Genomic DNA, 21,991 nt, shown 5'->3' with positions numbered 1-21,991 from the left:
TAACATGTTTAATCTTGATTAATTACTATGTAACTGGGTTAATGGTAATTCATCAACTCATAGTAAATAGTTTTAATAAAACTTTGCCAACACTTAAAAGCTAATGCAGTTGAGTCAGCCAACCTTAGAGCCTCATAGTTTGTGTTATATTTGTTGAGTACAAGTTGTGTACTCACCCTTGCCTCTTCTCTACTTTTTCCTCTTGGCTACGCTACTGCTGCTCAGTTCCTGCCGACACGAGGGAGTTCGTCCAGCGCTACCAGGACTACGAGGACTTCTAGGTGTTCGTCTCCCAGTCGACGTCCCTGTGGCGCCCTGCTTCAGCTTCAGAGAGCTTTATTCGTATTTTGTACTTCGCTTCCGCTGTATCAGACATTTTTGTCATTAATGTAATAAATAACATTCGTATTCGCTTTATTATATCTTTTACGTGATATGTGCTGTGATATACTGATCATTCTGTTGTATATACGTGTGACTTGATCCTGGCACGTATATGATTTGCTCGGTTTATGTCCTTTTATAAACCGGGTGTTACACTAGCCTCCGATGAAACTGAGTAATTGTTGCCCAAACTTGTTCCACATGTCTAGAAGGACCATATAGGAAAGATTCATCTGGCGCTCATCCCTGTAGGGCGATAGAAATGGCCTCAGAGCCCCGAATACCTTGCCCGTCCAGTTTAAAGGCTATAAATCATGCTACAGGATCCAAAATCGGGAGTTCTCGGTCCCGTTGGAATAGGGGCACAGAATACTACCCAGTAGGAATGAAAACTCATATAGAGTACCCTGACATATTTTTTTTGAAAATATAATAGTCCTTACCACATTGAAATGGGCACCTACGTTCTCATTGATTTATTATGGGCAGGTGGCTCTGTTGCACCCGCCCAACCGACTAGCCTCCGATGAAACTGAGGAATTTTGGCCCAAACATGTTCCACACGTCTAGAATGACCATATAGGAAAGATTCATCTGGTGCTCATCCCTGTAGGGCGATAGACAGGGCCTGAGAGCCCCGAATACCTTCCCGTGCAGTTTAAAGGCTATATCTCATGCTACAGGATCCAAAATCGGGAGTTCTCGGTCCCGTTGGCATATGGGCACAGAATACTACCCTGTAGGAATGAAAACTCATATAGAGTACCCTGACATATTTTTTTGAAAATATAATAGTCCTTACCACATTGAAATGGGCACCTACGTTCTCATCGATTTATTATGAGCAGGTGGCTCTGTTGCACCCGCCCAACTGACTAGCCTCTGATGAAACTGAGTAATTATTGCACAAACATGTTCCACATGTCTAGAAGGACCATATAGGAAAGAATCATCTGGCGCTCATCGCTGTAGGGTGATAGACAGGGCATGAGAGCCCCGAATACCTTCCCCGTCCAGTTTAAAGGCTATAACTCATGCTACAGGATCCAAAATCGGGAGTTCTTGGTCCCGTTGGAATAGGGGCACAGAATATTACCTTGTAGGAATGAAAACTCGTATAGAGTACCCTGACATATTTTTTGTAAATATAATAGTCCTTACCACATTGAAATGGGCACCTACGTTCTCATCGATTTATTATGAGCAGGTGGCTCTGTTGTACCCGCCCAACCGACTAGCCTCCGATGAAACTGAGGAATTTTTGCCCAAATATGTTCCACACGTCTAGAATGGCCATATAGGAAAGATTCATCTGGCGCTCATCCCTGTAGGGCGATAGACAGGTCTGAGAGCTCCGAATACCTTCCCCGTGCAGTTTAAAGGCTATAACTCATGCTACAGGATCCAAAAACGGGAGTTCTCGGTCCCGTTGGAATAGGGGCACAGAATACTACCATGTAGGAATGAAAACTCATATAGAGTACCCTGACATATGTTTTTGAAAATATAATAGTCCTTACCACATTGAAATGGGCACCTACGTTCTCATCGATTTATTATGAGCAGGTGGCTCTGTTGCACCCACCCATGCGACTAGCCTCCGATGAAACTGAGTAATTGTTGCACAAACATGTTCCACATGTCTAGAAGGACCACATAGGAAAGATTCATCTGGCACTCATCCCTATAGGGCGATAGACAGGGTCTGAGAGCTCCGAATACCTTCCCCGTGAAGTTTAAAGGCTATAACTCATGCTACAGGATCCAAAAACAGGAGTTCTCGGTCCCGTTGGAATAGGGGCACAGAATACTACCCTGTAGGAATGGAAACTCATATAGAGTGCCCTGACATATTTTTTTGAAAATATAATAGTCCTTACCACATTGAAATGGGCACCTACGTTCTCATCGATTTATTATGAGCAGGTGGCTCTGTTGCACCCGCCCAACCGACTAGCCTCCGATGAAACTGAGTAATTGTTGCCCAAACATGTTCCACATGTCTAGAAGGACCATATAGGAAAGATTCATATGGCGCTGATCCCTGTAGGGCAATAGACAGGGCCTAAGAGCCCCGAATACCTTCCCCGTCCAGTTTAAAGGCTATAAATCATGCTAAAGGATCCAAAATCGGGAGTTCTCGGTCCCTTGGAATAGGGGCACATAATACTACCCAGTAGGAATGAAAACTCATATAGAGTACCCTGACATATTTTTTTGAAAATATAATAGTCCTTACCACATTGAAATGGGCACCTACGTTCTCATTGATTTATTATGAGCAGGTGGCTCTGTTGCACCCGCCCAACCGACTAGCCTCCGATGAAACTGAGGAATTTTGGCCCAAACATGTTCCACACGTCTAGAATGACCATATAGGAAAGATTCATCTATTGCTCATCCCTGTAGGGCGATAGACAGGGCCTGAGAGCCCCGAATACCTTCCTCGTGCAGTTTAAAAGCTATAACTCATGCTACAGGATCCAAAATCGGGAGTTCTCGGTCCCGTTGGAATAGGGGCACTGAATACTACCCTATAGGAATGAAAACTCATATAGAGTACCCTGACATATTTTTTTGAAAATATAATAGTCCTTACCACATTGAAATGGGCACCTACGTTCTCATCGATTTATTATGAGCAGGTGGCTCTGTTGCACCCGCCCAAGCGACTAGCCTCCGATGAAACTAAGGAATTTTTTCCCAAACATGTTCCACATATCTAGAAGGACCATATAGGAATGATTCGTCTGGCGTTCATCCCTGTAGGGCGATAGACAGGGCCTGGGAGCCCCGAATACCTTCCCCATCCAGTTTAAAGGCTATAACTCATGCTACAGGATCCAAAATCGGGAGTTCTCGGTCCCGTTGGAATAGGGGCACAGAAAACTACCCTGTAGGAATGAAAACTCGTATAGAGTACCCTGACATATTTTTTTGAAAATATTATAGTCCTTACCACATTGAAATGGGCACCTACGTTCTCATGGATTTATTATGAGCAGGTGGCTCTGTTGTACCCGCCCAACCGACTAGCCTCCGATGAAACTGAGGAATTTTTGCCCAAACATGTTCCACATGTCTAGAATGACCATATAGGAAAGATTCATTTGGAGCTCATCCCTGTAGGGCGATACACAGGGCCTGAGAGCCCCGAATACCATCCCCGTGCAGTTTAAAGGCTAAAACTCATGCTACAAGATCCAAAAACAGGAGTTCTCGGTCCCGTTGGAATAGGGGCACAGAATACTACCCTGTAGGAATGAAAACTCATATAGAGTACCCTAACATATTTTTTTGAAAATATAATAGTCCTTACCACATTGAAATGGGCACCTACGTTCTCATCGATTTATTATGAGCAGGTGACTCTGTTCCACCCGCCCAACCGACTAGCCTCCGATGAAACTGAGTAATTGTTGCCCAAACATGTTCCACATGTCTAGAAGGACCATATAGGAAAGATTCATCTGGCGCTCATCGCTGTAGGGCGCTAGACAGGGCATGAGAGCCCCGAATACCTTCCCCGTCCAGTTTAAAGGCTATAACTCATGCTACAGGATCCAAAATCGGGAGTTCTCGGTCCCGTTGGAATAGGGGCACGAAATACTACCCTGTAGGAATCAAAACTCGCATAGAGTACCCTGACATATTTTTTTGAAAATATAATAGTCCTTACCACATTGAAATGGGCACGTACGTTCACATCGATTTATTATGAGCAGGTGGCTCTGTTGCACCCGCCCAACCGACTAGCCTCCGATGAAACTGAGTAATTGTTGCCCAAACTTGTTCCACATGTCTAGAAGGACCATATAGGAAAGATTCATCTAGCGCTCATCCCTGTAGGGCGATAGACAGGGCCTAAGAGCCCCGAATACCTTCCCCGTCCAGTTTAAAGGCTATACATTATGCTACAGAATCCAAAATCGGGAGTTCTCTGTCCCGTTGGAATAGGGGCACAGAATACTACCCTGTAGGAATGAAAACTCATATAGAGTACCCTGACATATTTTTTTTGAAAATATAATAGTCCTTACCACATTGAAATGGGCACCTACGTTCTCATTGATTTATTATGAGCAGGTGGCTCTGTTTCACCCGCCCAACCGACTAGCCTCCGATGAAACTGAGGAATTTTGGCCGAAACATGTTCCACACGTCTATAATGACCATATAGGAAAGATTCATCTATCGCTCATCCCTGTAGGGCGATAGACAGGGCCTGAGAGCCCCGAATACCTTCCCCGTCCAGTTTAAAGGCTATAACTCATGCTACAGGATCCAAAATCGGGAGTTCTCGGTCCCGTTGTAATAGGGGCACAGAATACTGCCCTGTAGGAATGAAAACTCATATAGAGTACCCTAACATATTTTTTTGAAAATATAATAGTCCTTACCACATTGAAATGGGCACCTACGTTCTCATCGATTTATTATGAGCAGGTGACTCTGTTCCACCCGCCCAATCGACTAGCCTCCGATGAAACTGAGGAATTATTACCCAAACATGTTCCACATGTCTAGAAGGACCATATAGGAAAGATTCATCTGGCGCTAATCGCTGTAGGGCGATAGACAGGGCATGAGAGCCCCGAATACCTTCCCCGTCCAGTTTAAAGGCTATAACTCATGCTACAGGATCCAAAATCGGGAGTTCTCGGTCCCGTTGGAATAGGGACACGAAATACTACCCTGTAGGAATGAAAACTCGTATAGAGTACCCTAACATATTTTTTTGAAAATATAATAGTCCTTACCACATTGAAATGGGCACCTACGTTCTCATCGATTTATTATGAGCAGGTGGCTCTGTTGCACCCGCCCAAGCGACTAGCCTCCGATGAAACTGAGGAATTTTTGCCCAAACATGTTCCACACGTCTAGAATGACCATATAGGAAAGATTCATCTGGCGCTCATCGCTGTAGGGCGATAGACAGGGCCTGAGAGCCCCGAATACCTTCACCGTCCAGTTTAAAGGCTATAAATCATGCTACAGGATCCAAAATCGGGAGTTCTCGGTCCCGTTGGAATAGGGGCACAGAATACTACCTAGTAGGAATGATAACTCGTATAGAGTACCCTGACATATTTTTTTGAAAATATAATAGTCCTTACCACATTGAAATGGGCACCTACGTTCTCATCGATTTATTATGAGCGGGTGGCTCTGTTGCACCCGCCCAAGCGACTAGCCTCCGATGAAACTGAGGAATTTTTGCCCAAACATGTTCCACATATCTAGAAGGACCATATAGGAAAGATTCATCTGGCGCTCATCCCTGTAGGGCGATAGACAGGGCCTGAGAGCCCCGAATACCTTCCTCGTCCAGTTTAAAGGCTATAACTCATGCTACAGGGTCCAAAATCGGGAGTTCTCGGTCCTGTTGGAATAGGGGCACAGAATACTACCCTGTAGGAATGAAAACTCATATAGAGTACCCTGACATATTTTTTTGAAAATATAATAGTCCTTACCACATTGAAATGGGCACCTACGTTCTCATCGATTTATTATGAGCAGGTGGCCCTGTTGTACCCGCCCAACCGACTAGCCTCCGATGAAACTGAGGAATTTTTGCCCAAACATGTTCCACATGTCTAGAATGACCATATAGGAAAGATTCATCTGGCGCTCATCCCTGTAGGGCGATAGACAGGGCCTGAGAGCCCCGAATACCTTCCCCGTGCAGTTTAAAGGCTAACTCATGCTACAGGATCCAAAAACGGGAGTTCTCGGTCCCGTTGGAATAGGGGCACAGAATACTACCCTGTAGGAATGAAAACTCATATAGAGTACCCTAACATATTTTTTTGAAAATATAATAGTCCTTACCACATTGAAATGGGCACCTACGTTCTCATCGATTTATTATGAGCAGGTGACTCTGTTGCACCCGCCCAACCGACTAGCCTCCGATGAAACTGAGTAATTGTTGCCCAAACATGTTCCACATGTCTAGAAGGACCATATAGTAAAGATTCATCTGGCGCTCATCGCTGTAGGGCGATAGACAGGGCATGAGAGCCCCGAATACTTTCCCCGTCCAGTTTAAAGGCTATAACTCATGCTACAGGATCCAAACTCGGGAGTTCTCGGTCCTGTTGGAATAGGGGCACGAAATACTACCCTGTAGGAATAAAACACGTATAGAGTACCCTGACATATTTTTTGAAATTATAATAGTCCTTACCACATTGAAATGGGCACCTACGTTTTCATCGATTTATTATGAGCAGGTGGATCTGTTGCACCTGCCCAACCGACTAGCCTCCGATGAAACTGAGGAATTTTCGCCCAAACATGTTCCACATATCTAGAAGGACCATATAGGAAAGATTCATCTGGCGCTCATCCCTGTAGGGCGATAGACAGGGCCTGAGAGCCCCGAATACCTTCCCCGTCCAGTTTAAAGGCTATAACTCATGCTACAGGATCCAAAATCGGGAGTTCTCGGTCCCGTTGGAATAGGGGCACAGAATACTACCCTGTAGGAATGAAAACTCGTATAGAGTACCCTGACATATTTTTTTGAAAATATAATAGTCCTTACCTCATTGAAATGGGCACCTACGTTCTCATCGATTTATTATGAGCAGGTGACTCTGTTCCACCCGCCCAACCGACTAGCCTCCGATGAAACTGAGGAATTGTTGCCCAAACATGTTCCACATGTCTAGAAGGACCATATAGGAAAGATTCATCTGGCGCTCATCGCTGTAGGGCGATAGACAGGGCATGAGAGCCCCGAATACCTTCCCCGTCCAGTTTAAAGGCTATAACTCATGCTACAGGATCCAAAATCGGGAGTTCTCGGTCCCGTTGGAATAGGGGCACGAAATACTACCCTGTAGGAATGAAAACTCATATAGAGTACCCTGACATATTTTTTTAAAATATAATAGTCCTTACCACATTGAAATGGGCACCTACGTTCTCATCGATTTATTATGAGCAGGTGGCTCTGTTGCACCCGCCCAAGTGACTAGCCTCCGATGAAACTGAGGAATTTTTGCCCAAACATGTTCCACACGTCTAGAATGACCATATAGGAAAGATTCATCTAGAGCTCATCGCTGTAGGGCGATAGACAGGGCCTGAGAGCCCCGAATACCTTCCCCGTCCAGTTTAAAGGCTATAACTCATGCTACAGGATCCAAAATCGGGAGTTCTCGGTCCCGTTGGAATAGGGGCACAGAATACTACCCTGTAGGAATGATAACTCGTATAGAGTACCCTGACATATTTTTTTGAAAATATAATAGTCCTTACCACATTGAAATGAGAACCTACGTTCTCATCGATTTATTATGAGCGGGTGGCTCTGTTGCACCCGCCCAAGCGACTAGCCTCCGATGAAACTGAGGAATTTTTGCTCAAACATGTTCCACATATCTAGAAGGACCATATAGGAAAGATTCATCTGGCGCTCATCCCTGTAGGGCGATAGACAGGGCCTGAGAGCCCCGAATACCTTCCTCGTCCAGTTTAAAGGCTATAACTCATGCTACAGGGTCCAAAATCGGGAGTTCTCGGTCCTGTTGGAATAGGGGCACAGAATACTACCCTGTAGGAATGAAAACTCATATAGTGTACCCTTACATATTTTTTTGAAAATATAATAGTCCTTACCACATTGAAATGGGCACCTACGTTCTCATCGATTTATTATGAGCAGGTGACTCTGTTGCACCCGCCCAACCGACTAGCCTCCGATGAAACTGAGTAATTGTTGCCCAAACATGTTCCACATGTCTAGAAGGACCATATAGGAAAGATTCATCTGGCGCTCATCCCTGTAGGGCGATAGACAGGGCCTGAGAGCCCCGAATACCTTCCTCGTCCAGTTTAAAGGCTATAACTCATGCTACAGGGTCCAAAATCGGGAGTTCTCGGTCCTGTTGGAATAGGGGCACAGAATACTACCCTGTAGGAATGAAAACTCATATAGAGTACCCTGACATATTTTTTTGAAAATATAATAGTCCTTACCACATTGAAATGGGCACCTACGTTCTCATCGATTTATTATGAGCAGGTGGCCCTGTTGTACCCGCCCAACCGACTAGCCTCCGATGAAACTGAGGAATTTTTTCCCAAACATGTTCCACATGTCTAGAATGACCATATAGGAAAGATTCATCTGGCGCTCATCCCTGTAGGGCGATAGACAGTGCCTGAGAGCCCCGAATACCTTCCCCGTGCAGTTTAAAGGCTAACTCATGCTACAGGATCCAAAAACGGGAGTTCTCGGTCCCGTTGGAATAGGGGCACAGAATACTACCCTGTAGGAATGAAAACTCATATAGAGTACCCTAACATATTTTTTTGAAAATATAATAGTCCTTACCACATTGAAATGGGCACCTACGTTCTCATCGATTTATTATGAGCAGGTGACTCTGTTGCACCCGCCCAACCGACTAGCCTCCGATGAAACTGAGTAATTGTTGCCCAAACATGTTCCACATGTCTAGAAGGACCATATAGTAAAGATTCATCTGGCGCTCATCGCTGTAGGGCGATAGACAGGGCATGAGAGCCCCGAATACTTTCCCCGTCCAGTTTAAAGGCTATAACTCATGCTACAGGATCCAAACTCGGGAGTTCTCGGTCCTGTTGGAATAGGGGCACGAAATACTACCCTGTAGGAATAAAACACGTATAGAGTACCCTGACATATTTTTTGAAATTATAATAGTCCTTACCACATTGAAATGGGCACCTACGTTTTCATCGATTTATTATGAGCAGGTGGATCTGTTGCACCTGCCCAACCGACTAGCCTCCGATGAAACTGAGGAATTTTCGCCCAAACATGTTCCACATATCTAGAAGGACCATATAGGAAAGATTCATCTGGCGCTCATCCCTGTAGGGCGATAGACAGGGCCTGAGAGCCCCGAATACCTTCCCCGTCCAGTTTAAAGGCTATAACTCATGCTACAGGATCCAAAATCGGGAGTTCTCGGTCCCGTTGGAATAGGGGCACAGAATACTACCCTGTAGGAATGAAAACTCGTATAGAGTACCCTGACATATTTTTTTGAAAATATAATAGTCCTTACCTCATTGAAATGGGCACCTACGTTCTCATCGATTTATTATGAGCAGGTGACTCTGTTCCACCCGCCCAACCGACTAGCCTCCGATGAAACTGAGGAATTGTTGCCCAAACATGTTCCACATGTCTAGAAGGACCATATAGGAAAGATTCATCTGGCGCTCATCGCTGTAGGGCGATAGACAGGGCATGAGAGCCCCGAATACCTTCCCCGTCCAGTTTAAAGGCTATAACTCATGCTACAGGATCCAAAATCGGGAGTTCTCGGTCCCGTTGGAATAGGGGCACGAAATACTACCCTGTAGGAATGAAAACTCATATAGAGTACCCTGACATATTTTTTTAAAATATAATAGTCCTTACCACATTGAAATGGGCACCTACGTTCTCATCGATTTATTATGAGCAGGTGGCTCTGTTGCACCCGCCCAAGTGACTAGCCTCCGATGAAACTGAGGAATTTTTGCCCAAACATGTTCCACACGTCTAGAATGAGCATATAGGAAAGATTCATCTAGAGCTCATCGCTGTAGGGCGATAGACAGGGCCTGAGAGCCCCGAATACCTTCCCCGTCCAGTTTAAAGGCTATAACTCATGCTACAGGATCCAAAATCGGGAGTTCTCGGTCCCGTTGGAATAGGGGCACAGAATACTACCCTGTAGGAATGATAACTCGTATAGAGTACCCTGACATATTTTTTTGAAAATATAATAGTCCTTACCACATTGAAATGAGAACCTACGTTCTCATCGATTTATTATGAGCGGGTGGCTCTATTGCACCCGCCCAAGCGACTAGCCTCCGATGAAACTGAGGAATTTTTGCTCAAACATGTTCCACATATCTAGAAGGACCATATAGGAAAGATTCATCTGGCGCTCATCCCTGTAGGGCGATAGACAGGGCCTGAGAGCCCCGAATACCTTCCTCGTCCAGTTTAAAGGCTATAACTCATGCTACAGGGTCCAAAATCGGGAGTTCTCGGTCCTGTTGGAATAGGGGCACAGAATACTACCCTGTAGGAATGAAAACTCATATAGTGTACCCTGACATATTTTTTGAAAATATAATAGTCCTTACCACATTGAAATGGGCACCTACGTTCTCATCGATTTATTATGAGCAGGTGACTCTGTTGCACCCGCCCAACCGACTAGCCTCCGATGAAACTGAGTAATTGTTGCCCAAACATGTTCCACATGTCTAGAAGGACCATATAGGAAAGATTCATCTGGCGCTCATCGCTGTAGGGCGATAGACAGGGCCTGAGAGCCCCGAATACCTTCCCCGTCCAGTTTAAAGGCTATAACTCATGCGACAGGATCCAAAATCGGGAGTTCTCGATCCCGTTGGAATAGGGGCACAGAATACTACCCTGTAAGAATGATAACTCGTATAGAGTACCCTGACATAGTTTTTTGAAAATATAATAGTAATTACCACATTGAAATGGGCACCTACATTCTCATCGATTTATTATGAGCGGGTGGCTCTGTTGCACCCGCCCAAGCGACTAGCCTCCGATGAAACAGGGGAATTTTTGCCCAAACATGTTCCACATATCTAGAAGGACCATATAGGAAAGATTCATCTGGCGCTCATCCCTGTAGGGCGATAGACAGGGCCTGAGAGCCCCGAATACCTTCCTCGTCCAGTTTAAAGGCTATAACTCATGCTACAGGGTCCAAAATCGGGAGTTCTCGGTCCCGTTGGAATAGGGGCACAAAATACTACCCTATAGGAATGAAAACTCGTATAGAGTACCCTGACATATTTTTTTGAAAATATAATAGTCCTTACCACATTGAAATGGGCACCTACGTTTTCATCGATTTATTGTGAGCAGGGGACTATGTTGCACCCGCCCAACCGACTAGCCTCCGATGAAACTGAGGAATTTTTGCCCAACTATGTTCCACACGTCCAGAATGACCATATAGGAAAGATTCATCTGACGATCATCCCTGTAGGGCGATAGACAGGGTCTGAGAGCTCCGAATACCTTCCCCGTGCAGTTTAAAGGCTATAACTCATGCTACAAGATCCAAAAACGGGAGTTCTCGGTCCCGTTGCAATAGGGGCACAGAATACTACCCTGTAGGAATGAAAACTCATATAGAGTATCCTGACATATTTTTTTGAAAATATAATAGTCCTTACCACATTGAAATGGGCACCTACGTTCTCATCGATTTATTATGAGCAGGTGACTATGTTGCACCCGCCCAACCGACTAGCCTCCGATGAAACTGAGTAATTGTTGCCCAAACATGTTCCACATGTCTAGAAGGACCATATAGGAAAGATTCATCTGGCGCTCATCGCTGTAGGGCGATAGACAGGGCATGAGAGCCCCGAATACTTTCCCCGTCTAGTTTAAAGGCTATAACTCATGCTACAGGATCCAAACTCGGGAGTTCTCGGTCCCGTTGGAATAGGGGCACAGAATACTACCCTGTAGGAATGAAAACTCGTATAGAGTACCCTGATATATTTTTTTGAAAATATAATAGTCCTTACCACATTGAAATGGGCACCTACGTTTTCATCGATTTATTATGAGCAGGTGACTATGTTGCACCCGCCCAACCGACTAGCCTCCGATGAAACTGAGGAATTTTTGCCCAAATATGTTCCACACGTCTAGAATGACCATACAGGAAAGATTCATCTGGCGATCATCCCTGTAGGGCGATAGACAGGGTCTGAGAGCTCCGAATACCTTCCCCGTGCAGTTTAAAGGCTATAACTCTTGCTACAGGATCCAAAAACGGGAGTTCTCGGTCCCGTTCGAATAGGGGCACAGAATACTGCCCTGTAGGAATGAAAACTCATATAGAGTACCCTGACATATTTTTTGACAATATAATAGTCCTTACCACATTGAAATGGGCACCTACGTTTTCATCGATTTATTATGAGTAGGTGACTCTGTTGCACCCGCCCAACCGACTAGCCTCCGATGAAACTGAGTAATTGTTGCCCAAACATATTCCACATGTCTAGAAGGACCATATAGGAAAGATTCATCTGGCGCTCATCGCTGTAGGGCGATAGACTGTGCATGAGAGCCCCGAATACCTTCCCCGTCTAGTTTAAAGGCTATAACTCATGCTACAGGATCCAAAATCGGGAGTTCTCCGTCCCGTTGGAATAGGGGCACAGAATACTACCGTGTAGGAATGAAAACTCGTATAGAGTACCCTGACATATTTTTTTGAAAATATAATAGTCCTTACCACATTGAAATGGGCACCTATGTTCTCATCGATTTATTATGAGCAGGTGGCTCTGTTGTACCCGCCCAACCGACTAGCCTCCGATGAAACTGAGGAATTTTTGCCCAAACATGTTCCACATGTCTAGAATGACCATATAGGAAAGATTCATCTGGAGCTCATCCCTGTAGGGCGATAGACAGGGCCTGAGAGCCCCGAATACCTTCCCCGTGCAGTTTAAAGGCTATAACTCATGCTACAGGATCCAAAAACGGGAGTTCTCGGTCCCGTTGGAATAGGGGACAGAATACTACCCTGTAGGAATGAAAACTCATATAGAGTACCCTGACATATTTTTTTGAAAATATAATAGTCCTTACCACATTGAAATGGGCACCTACGTTTTCATCGATTTATTATGAGCAGGTGACTCTGTTGCACCCGCCCAACCGACTAGCCTCCGATGAAACTGAGTACTTGTGGCCCAAACATGTTCCACATGTCTAGAAGGACCATATAGGAAAGATTCATCTGGCGCTCATCCCTGTAGGGCGATAGACAGGGCCTGAGAGCCCCGAATACCTTCCCCGTCCAGTTTAAAGGCTATAACTCATGCTACAGGATCCAAAATCGGGAGTTCTCGGTCCCGTTGGAATAGGGGCACAGAATACTACCCTGTAGGAATGATAACTCGTATAGAGTACCCTGACATAGTTTTTTGAAAATATAATAGTCCTTACCACATTGAAATGGGCACCTACATTCTCATCGATTTATTATGAGCGGGTGGCTCTGTTGCACCCGCCCAAGCGACTAGCCTCCGATGAAACAGAGGAATTTTTGCCCAAACATGTTCCACATATCTAGAAGGACCATATAGGAAAGATTCATCTGGCGCTCATCCCTGTAGGGCGATAGACAGGGCCAGAGAGCCCCGAATACCTTCCTCGTCCAGTTTAAAGGCTATAACTCATGCTACAGGGTCCAAAATCGGGAGTTCTCGGTCCCGTTGGAATAGGGGCACAGAATACTACCCTGTAGGAATGAAAACTCGTATAGAGTACCCTGACATATTTTTTTTAAAATATAATAGTCCTTACCACATTGAAATGGGCACCTACGTTTTCATCGATTTATTATGAGCAGGTGACTATGTTGCACCCGCCCAACCGACTAGCCTCCGATGAAACTGAGGAATTTTTGCCCAAATATGTTCCACACGTCTAGAATGACCATATAGGAAAGATTCATCTGGCGATCATCCCTGTAGGGCGATAGACAGGGTCTGAGAGCTACGAATACCTTCCCCGTGCAGTTTAAAGGCTATAACTCTTGCTACAGGATCAAAAAACGGGAGTTCTCGGTCCCGTTGGAATAGGGGCACAGAATACTACCCTGTAGGAATGAAAACTCATATAGAGTACCCTGACATATTTTTTTGAAAATATAATAGTCCTTACCACATTGAAATGGGCACCTACGTTCTCATCGATTTGCTATGAGCAGGTCACTGTGTTGCTCCCGCCCAACCGACTAGCCTCCGATGAAACTGAGTAATTGTGGCCCAAACATGTTCCACATGTCTAGAAGGACCATATAGGAAAGATTCATCTGGCGCTCATCCCTGTATGGCGATAGACAGGGCCTGAGAGCCCCGAATACCTTCCCCGTCCAGTTTAAAGGCTATAACTCATGCTACAGGATCCAAAATCGGGAGTTCTCGGTCCCTTTGGAATAGGGTCACAGAATACTACCCTGTAGGAATGAAAACTCATATAGAGTACCCTGACATATTTTTTTGAAAATATAATAGTCCTTACCACATTGTAATGGGCACCTACGTTTTCATCGATTTATTATGAGCAGGTGACTATGTTGCACCCGCCCAACCGACTAGCCTCCGATGAAACTGAGGAATTTTTGCCCAAATATGTTCCACACGTCTAGAATGACCATATAGGAAAGATTCATCTGGCGATCATCCCTGTAGGGCGATAGACAGGGTCTGAGAGCTCCGAATACCTTCCCCGTGCAGTTTAAAGGCTATAACTCTTGCTACAGGATCCAAAAACGGGAGTTCTCGGTCCCGTTGGAATAGGGGCACAGAATACTACCCTGTAGGAATGAAAACTCATATAGAGTACCCTGACATATTTTTTTGAAAATATAATAGTCCTTACCACATTGAAATGGGCACCTATGTTTTCATCGATTTATTATGAGCAGGTGACTCTGTTGCACCCGCCCAACCGACTAGCCTCCGATGAAACTGAGTAATTGTTGCCCAAACATATTCCACATGTCTAGAAGGACCATATAGGAAAGATTCATCTGGCGCTCATCGCTGTAGGGCGATAGACAGTGCATGAGAGCCCCGAATACCTTCCCCGTCCAGTTTAAAGGCAATAATTCATGCTACAGGATCCAAAATCGGGAGTTCTCCGTCCCGTTGGAATAGGGGCACAGAATACTACCGTGTAGGAATGAAAACTCGTATAGAGTACCCTGACATATTTTTTTGAAAATATAATAGTCCTTACCACATTGAAATGGGCACCTATGTTCTCATCGATTTATTATGAGCAGGTGGCTCTGTTGTACCCGCCCAACCGACTAGCCTCCGATGAAACTGAGGAATTTTTGCCCAAACATGTTCCACATGTCTAGAATGACCATATAGGAAAGATTCATCTGGAGCTCATCCCTGTAGGGCGATAGACAGGGCCTGAGAGCCCCGAATACCTTCCCCGTGCAGTTTAAAGGCTATAACTCATGCTACAGGATCCAAAAACGGGAGTTCTCGGTCCCGTTGGAATAGGGGACAGAATACTACCCTGTAGGAATGAAAACTCATATAGAGTACCCTGACATATTTTTTTTGAAAATGTAATAGTCCTTACCACATTGAAATGGGCACCTACGTTCTCATCGATTTGTTATGAGCAGGTGACTCTGTTGCTCCCGCCCAACCGACTAGCCTCCGATGAAACTGAGTAATTGTGTCCCAAACATGTTCCACATGTCTAGAAGGACCATATAGGAAAGATTCATCTGGCGCTCATCCCTGTAGGGCGATAGACAGGGCCTGAGAGCCCCGAATACCTTCCCCGTCCAGTTTAAAGGCTATAACTCATGCTACAGGATCCAAAATCGGGAGTTCTCGGTCCCGTTGGAATAGGGGCACAGAATACTACCCTGTAGGAATGATAACTCGTATAGAGTACCCTGACATAGTTTTTTGAAAATATAATAGTCCTTACCACATTGAAATGGGCACCTACATTCTCATCGATTTATTATGAACGGGTGGCTCTGTTGCACCCGCCCAAGCGACTAGCCTCCGATGAAACAGAGGAATTTTTGCCCAAACATGTTCCACATATCTAGAAGGACCATATAGGAAAGATTCATCTGGCGCTCATCCCTGTAGGGCGATAGACAGGGCCTGAGAGCCCCGAATACCTTCCTCGTCCAGTTTAAAGGCTATAACTCATGCTACAGGGTCCAAAATCGGGAGTTCTCGGTCCCGTTGGAATAGGGGCACAGAATACTACCCTGTTGGAATGAAAACTCGTATAGAGTACCCTGACATATTTTTTTGAAAATATAATAGTCCTTACCACATTGAAATGGGCACCTACGTTTTCATCGATTTATTATGAGCAGGTGGCTATGTTGCACCCGCCCAACCGACTAGCCTCCGATGAAACTGAGGAATTTTTGCCCAAATATGTTCCACACATCTAGAATGACCATATAGGAAAGATTCATCTGGCGATCATCCCTGTAGGGCGATAGACAGGGTCTGAGAGCTCCGAATACCTTCCCCGTGCAGTTTAAAGGCTATAACTCATGCTACAGGATCCAAAAACGGGAGTTCTCGGTCCCATTGGAATAGGGGCACAGAATACTACCCTGTAGGAATGAAAACTCATATAGAGTACCCTGACAAATTTTTTTGAAAATATAATAGTCCTTACCACATTGAAATGGGCACCTATGTTCTCATCGATTTATTATGAGCAGGTGGCTCTGTTGTACCCGCCCAACCGACTAGCCTCCGATGAAACTGAGGAATTTTTGCCCAAACATGTTCCACATGTCTAGAATGACCATATAGGTAAGATTCATCTGGAGCTCATCCCTGTAGGGCGATAGACAGGGCCTGAGAGCCCCGAATACCTTCCCCGTGCAGTTTAAAGGCTATAACTCATGCTACAGGATCCAAAAACGGGAGTTCTCGGTCCCGTTGGAATAGGGGACAGAATACTACCCTGTAGGAATGAAAACTCATATAGAGTACCCTGACATATTTTTTTGAAAATGTAATAGTCCTTACCACATTGAAATGGGCACCTACGTTCTCATCGATTTGTTATGAGCAGGTGACTCTGTTGCTCCCGCCCAACCGACTAGCCTCCGATGAAACTGAGTAATTGTGTCCCAAACATGTTCCACATGTCTAGAAGGACCATATAGGAAAAATTCATCTGGCGCTCATCCCTGTAGGGCGATAGACAGGGCCTGAGAGCCCCGAATACCTTCCCCATCCAGTTTAAAGGCTATAACTCATGCTACAGGATCCAAAATCGGGAGTTTTCGGTCCCTTTGGAATAGGGGCACAGAATACTACCCTGTAGGAATGAAAACTCATATAGAGTACCCTGACATATTTTTTTGAAAATATAATAGTCCTTACCACATTGAAATGGGCACCTACGTTTTCATCGATTTATTATGAGCAGGTGACTATGTTGCACCCGCCCAACCGACTAGCCTCCGATGAAACTGAGGAATTTTTGCCCAAATATGTTCCACACGTCTAGAATGACCATATAGGAAAGATTCATCTGGCGATCATCCCTGTAGGGCGATAGACAGGGCCTGAGAGCCCCGAATACCTTCCTCGTCCAGTTTAAAGGCTATAACTCATGCTACAGGGTCCAAAATCGGGAGTTCTCGGTCCCGTTGGAATAGGGGCACAGAATACTACCCTGTAGGAATGAAAACTCATATAGAGTACCTTGACATATTTTTTTGAAAATATAATAGTCCTTACCACATTGAAATGGTGTAACACCCTAATTTAAATTTCAGTATTTATTAATAAATTTAATTGGCTTTATTTAATTTTCTAAGGTTTATTGTGTTCAGTTGGCATTTAATCTAATTTTTGTTCCTTAATTAATTAAAATTTTATCATAGGTTTAAATTTTTGTGTTGCATTCATGCTGGTGCATAACTTTAATTGTTTGAGTGTGGTTGAATTCAAATCTGTGTTTGAATTCAAACCTTGTTTGAATTAGAATTAGAAAAGGAAAAGAAAAGAGGAAGAAACCAAACCCAGGTGGCAGCCCATCTGGCCCATGGCCCATCTCTCTTTTTCCTCCTTCCCCCTGGCTCAACAGACCACACCAGCCCAGCTTGCCCCTTCCCCCGCGCGGCCCAGCCCGACTCTTGCGCTCCCTCTTCCCCACGCCGGCCCAGACCGCCCCGGTCCGCCCCGCACTCCCGCTCCGTTCACGGGCCGCTCTCACCCACCTGCCACCGGGCCCCACAGGTCAGCGCCCCTTTCCCCCCTTCCTTCCTTCCTCCCCGCGCCGAGGTACTCTACTCCACCCCGCCGCAATCACCGCGATTTTCCCCGCCGGGCGCGCCTCCCCAGGATCCCCGCGGGTCCTTAATTAGCCTCCCACGGCCCCTGCGTCTCCCATTCCGCAGCCGAGATCCAGAGAAGCAGCGCCGCCCACCCCGCTGCGCCGCGTCTCATCCACCCGCAGGTGAGCAAGCGCCGCCACCGGTTTTCCTTGCCGCCGGCGACACTGGAGCCCCCCTGACCCCCTTAGTCCTTCCACAGGGCCGCGTCGATCTTCCCCGAAGGTCAGAAGGGCCGGAGCTCCACTGCAGCAGCCTCTTCCTCGAGCGCCGCCGCGACCCGCGGATCAACCTCGCCGCCGGCGCCCCGCTGCGCTACGACCCCGACCATCCCGCTCCCTCGGTGAGCACCCCAAGGCCCCGCCGTGCTTTTGCGCTAGTTGCTTAGGTCTGTAGCGCACCCCTGAGGCCGCGCGAGCTCGCCCCGGCGATGCCCCGCCGTGTTCGCCCGCCATCTCCGCCGTGCACGGCGTCCCGCGGCCCAATCCCTTCCCCTGAGCGCCCCAGTGGCTTGCGCGTGCCACGGGCTTGCCCCACGACCAAAACCCGGCTCGAAGTGACCCCTGGAGCGCTGTTTTGGCCTTCCCCGTCGAGCTTGCCGCCGCGGAGCAGAGCTCCGGCGAGCTCCGCCGCCGCCCGCGCGCCCTTCTGTTCTCAGCCATCGGATCCAAAAGCGATGGCCACGATTAGATCAACCTCCATTCAGATCCAGGCCGCCAGATCGCGATCCAACGGCCAATATCCTAGGATACCGGTTCGCTGGCCTTTTTGCTAAAGAGCCCTCCAACTTTCTTCAATTTAACCCGCCATCCAGTATAGTTCAAAAATATTTCCACTTAGGTCCGGTTTTTAACGAATAGGACCCTGAGCCTTTCCCTATTAGAACCCGCGGTCCAGAGCTGTAGTTTTTGCACGTTGGACCCTAGATCTTTAGTTTATTTACGTTTTAGTCCTCGGTTTTAGCAGAAAGCCCCCTGGAACTTCAGTTTTCTTACAAATAAGCCCCTAGAACTTGTTTTTGGCCTAGAAAATGCGTTTTAGCTCCGTTTTTAGCGTTCTTTCTATCCACGCGATCGTTGTAACGCGTAGAATAGTTTTAGACTAGTTTTGTGCGCTGTTTTCATGTATTGTTGTACTGTTTCTTAGCTTTTTGTTAGTGTTTGCCTGTATGCTTATTTTGTGCATTGTTTTGGCCATGTGTTCTTGAGTAGACGCTGAGCTACCTGAGGAGCCCCAGTACCAGTATCCGGAGCAGCCGTCTTCCGAGCACTTTGAGCAGCAGCCAGAGCAGTACGAGGAAGGCAAGTATAACATGAACAACCCATCACTTTTAAATACGTTTTCATACTGCATTTTAATACTGTATGCCTATAAGGACTGTCCTAGCCACTTTATATCCTTTATATATATATCCTTTGGGTTGCATTTTGGTTAGTTGTGCTAGGTTGCTGCGCTATAACACACTATGGTCCTTTTTAATTAATTTGATTAATGGTTTACTTGAACTTAATTCTGAGAGTGGCCCTCTGTGTGGATGAGTGGCTCACGTCTCGTTAAAAGATGGTTTTTGTAGAAACATGGTTTAGGGGGCCAGCACGGTGCTTAGTGCTTGGTTGGCCACTCTCCATAAGGACCGGTTCATAGAGCGACAACCTGGGACAACAGCGCTACCACAAGGCTAGAATGGGATAGACTTGGCGTAATAATTAGATCTTTTTGGTTTGGAGTAACTTACCTGCGGGGCAAGAGTAGTAAGCTTCAATGGTCCCTGCTCCTCCGGCTTGGTCTGTGCTTGGATTGCGCTCCTGTGCTTGTACCCCCGGAGGTGGGCCCCATCGTCGCCGACCTAACTCTCGCGGTTACGCCTTACCAACGAGATTCTTTGTAAAGGCCTCGTAGTGAGTCGCTGGCCATCTCACCCAAGGAAGTGTGATGAACAACTGGCGTAGCTCACGACTTGTGGGTAAAGATGTGCAACCTCTGCAGAGTGTAAAACTGGTATACTAGCCGTGCTCACGGTTATGAGCGGCCCAGATCCTCCTTTTGATTAGTGAAGTTATCTCCTTCCGACGAGGGAGGTGCTTCTTGGGGTTTTCTTTGGTGGCTTGGTTTTGGTATGGTTCTCAGTAGTAGTATAATTAATTCTGATTAATTACATATGTAACTGGGTCAATGGTAATTCATCAACTCGTAGTAAATAGCTTTAATATAATTTTGCCAACACTTAAAAGCTAATGCAGTTGAGTCAGCCAACCTTAGAGCCTCATAGTTTGTGTTATACTTGTTGAGTACAAGTTGTGTACTCACCCTTGCCTCTTCTCTACTTTTTCCTCTTGGCTACGCTACTGCTGCTCAGTTCCTGCCGACACGAGGGAGTTCGTCCAGTGCTACCAGGACTACGAGGACTTCTAGGTGCTTCGTCTCCCAGTCGACGTCCCTGTGGCGCCCTGCTTCAGCTTCGAAGAGCTTTTATCGTATTTTGTACTTCGCTTCCGCTGTATCAGACATTTTTGTCATTATTGTAATAAATAACATTCGTATTCGCTTTATTATATCTTTTTACGTGATATGTGCTATGATATTCTGTTCATTCTGTTGTATATACATGTGACTTGATCCTGGCACGTATATGATTGCTCGGTTTATGTTCTTTTATAAACCGGGTGTTACAAATGGGCACCTACGTTCTCATCGATTTGTTATGAGCAGGTGACTCTGTTGCTCCCGCCCAACCGACTAGCCTCCGATGAAACTGAGTAATTGTGCCCAAACATGTTCCACATGTCTAGAAGGACCATATAGGAAAGATTCATCTGGCGCTCATCCCTGTAGGGCGATAGACAGGGCCTGAGAGCCCCGAATACCTTCCCCGTCCAGTTTAAAGGCTATAACTCATGCTACAGGATCCAAAATCGGGAGTTCTCCGTCCCGTTCAAATAGGGGCACAGAATACTACCGTGTAGGAATGAAAACTTGTATAGAGTACCCTGACATATTTTTTTGAAAATATAATAGTCCTTACCACATTGAAATGGGCACCTATGTTCTCATCGATTTATTATGAGCAGGTGCCTCTGTTGTACCCGCCCAACCGACTAGCCTCCGATGAAACTGAGGAATTTTTGCCCAAATATGTTCCACACGTCTAGAATGACCATATAGGAAAGATTCATCTAGCGCTCATCGCTGTAGGGCGATAGACAGTGCATGAGAGCCCCGAATACCTTCCCCGTCCAGTTTAAAGGCTATAACTCATGCTACAGGATCCAAATTCGGGAGTTCTCGGTCCCTTTGGAATAGGGGCACAGAATACTACCCTGTAGGAATGAAAACTCATATAGAGTACCCTGACATATTTTTTTGAAAATATAATAGTCCTTACCACATTGAAATGGGCACCTACGTTTTCATCGATTTATTATGAGCAGGTGACTCTGTTGCACCCGCCCAACCGACTAGCCTCCGATGAAACTGAGTAATTGTTGCCCAAACATATTCCACATGTCTAGAAGGACCATATAGGAAAGATTCATCTGGCGCTCATCGCTTTAGGGCGATAGACAGTGCATGAGAGCCCCGAATACCTTCCCCGTCCAGTTTAAAGGCTATAACTCATGCTACAGGATCCAAAATCGGGAGTTCTCCGTCCCGTTGGAATAGGGGCA

The sequence above is a fragment of the Panicum virgatum genome, chromosome 1K, assembly GCF_016808335.1.
Source record: "Panicum virgatum strain AP13 chromosome 1K, P.virgatum_v5, whole genome shotgun sequence".
Classification (NCBI taxonomy): domain Eukaryota; kingdom Viridiplantae; phylum Streptophyta; class Magnoliopsida; order Poales; family Poaceae; genus Panicum; species Panicum virgatum.
This window is presented reverse-complemented; position numbering follows the sequence as displayed.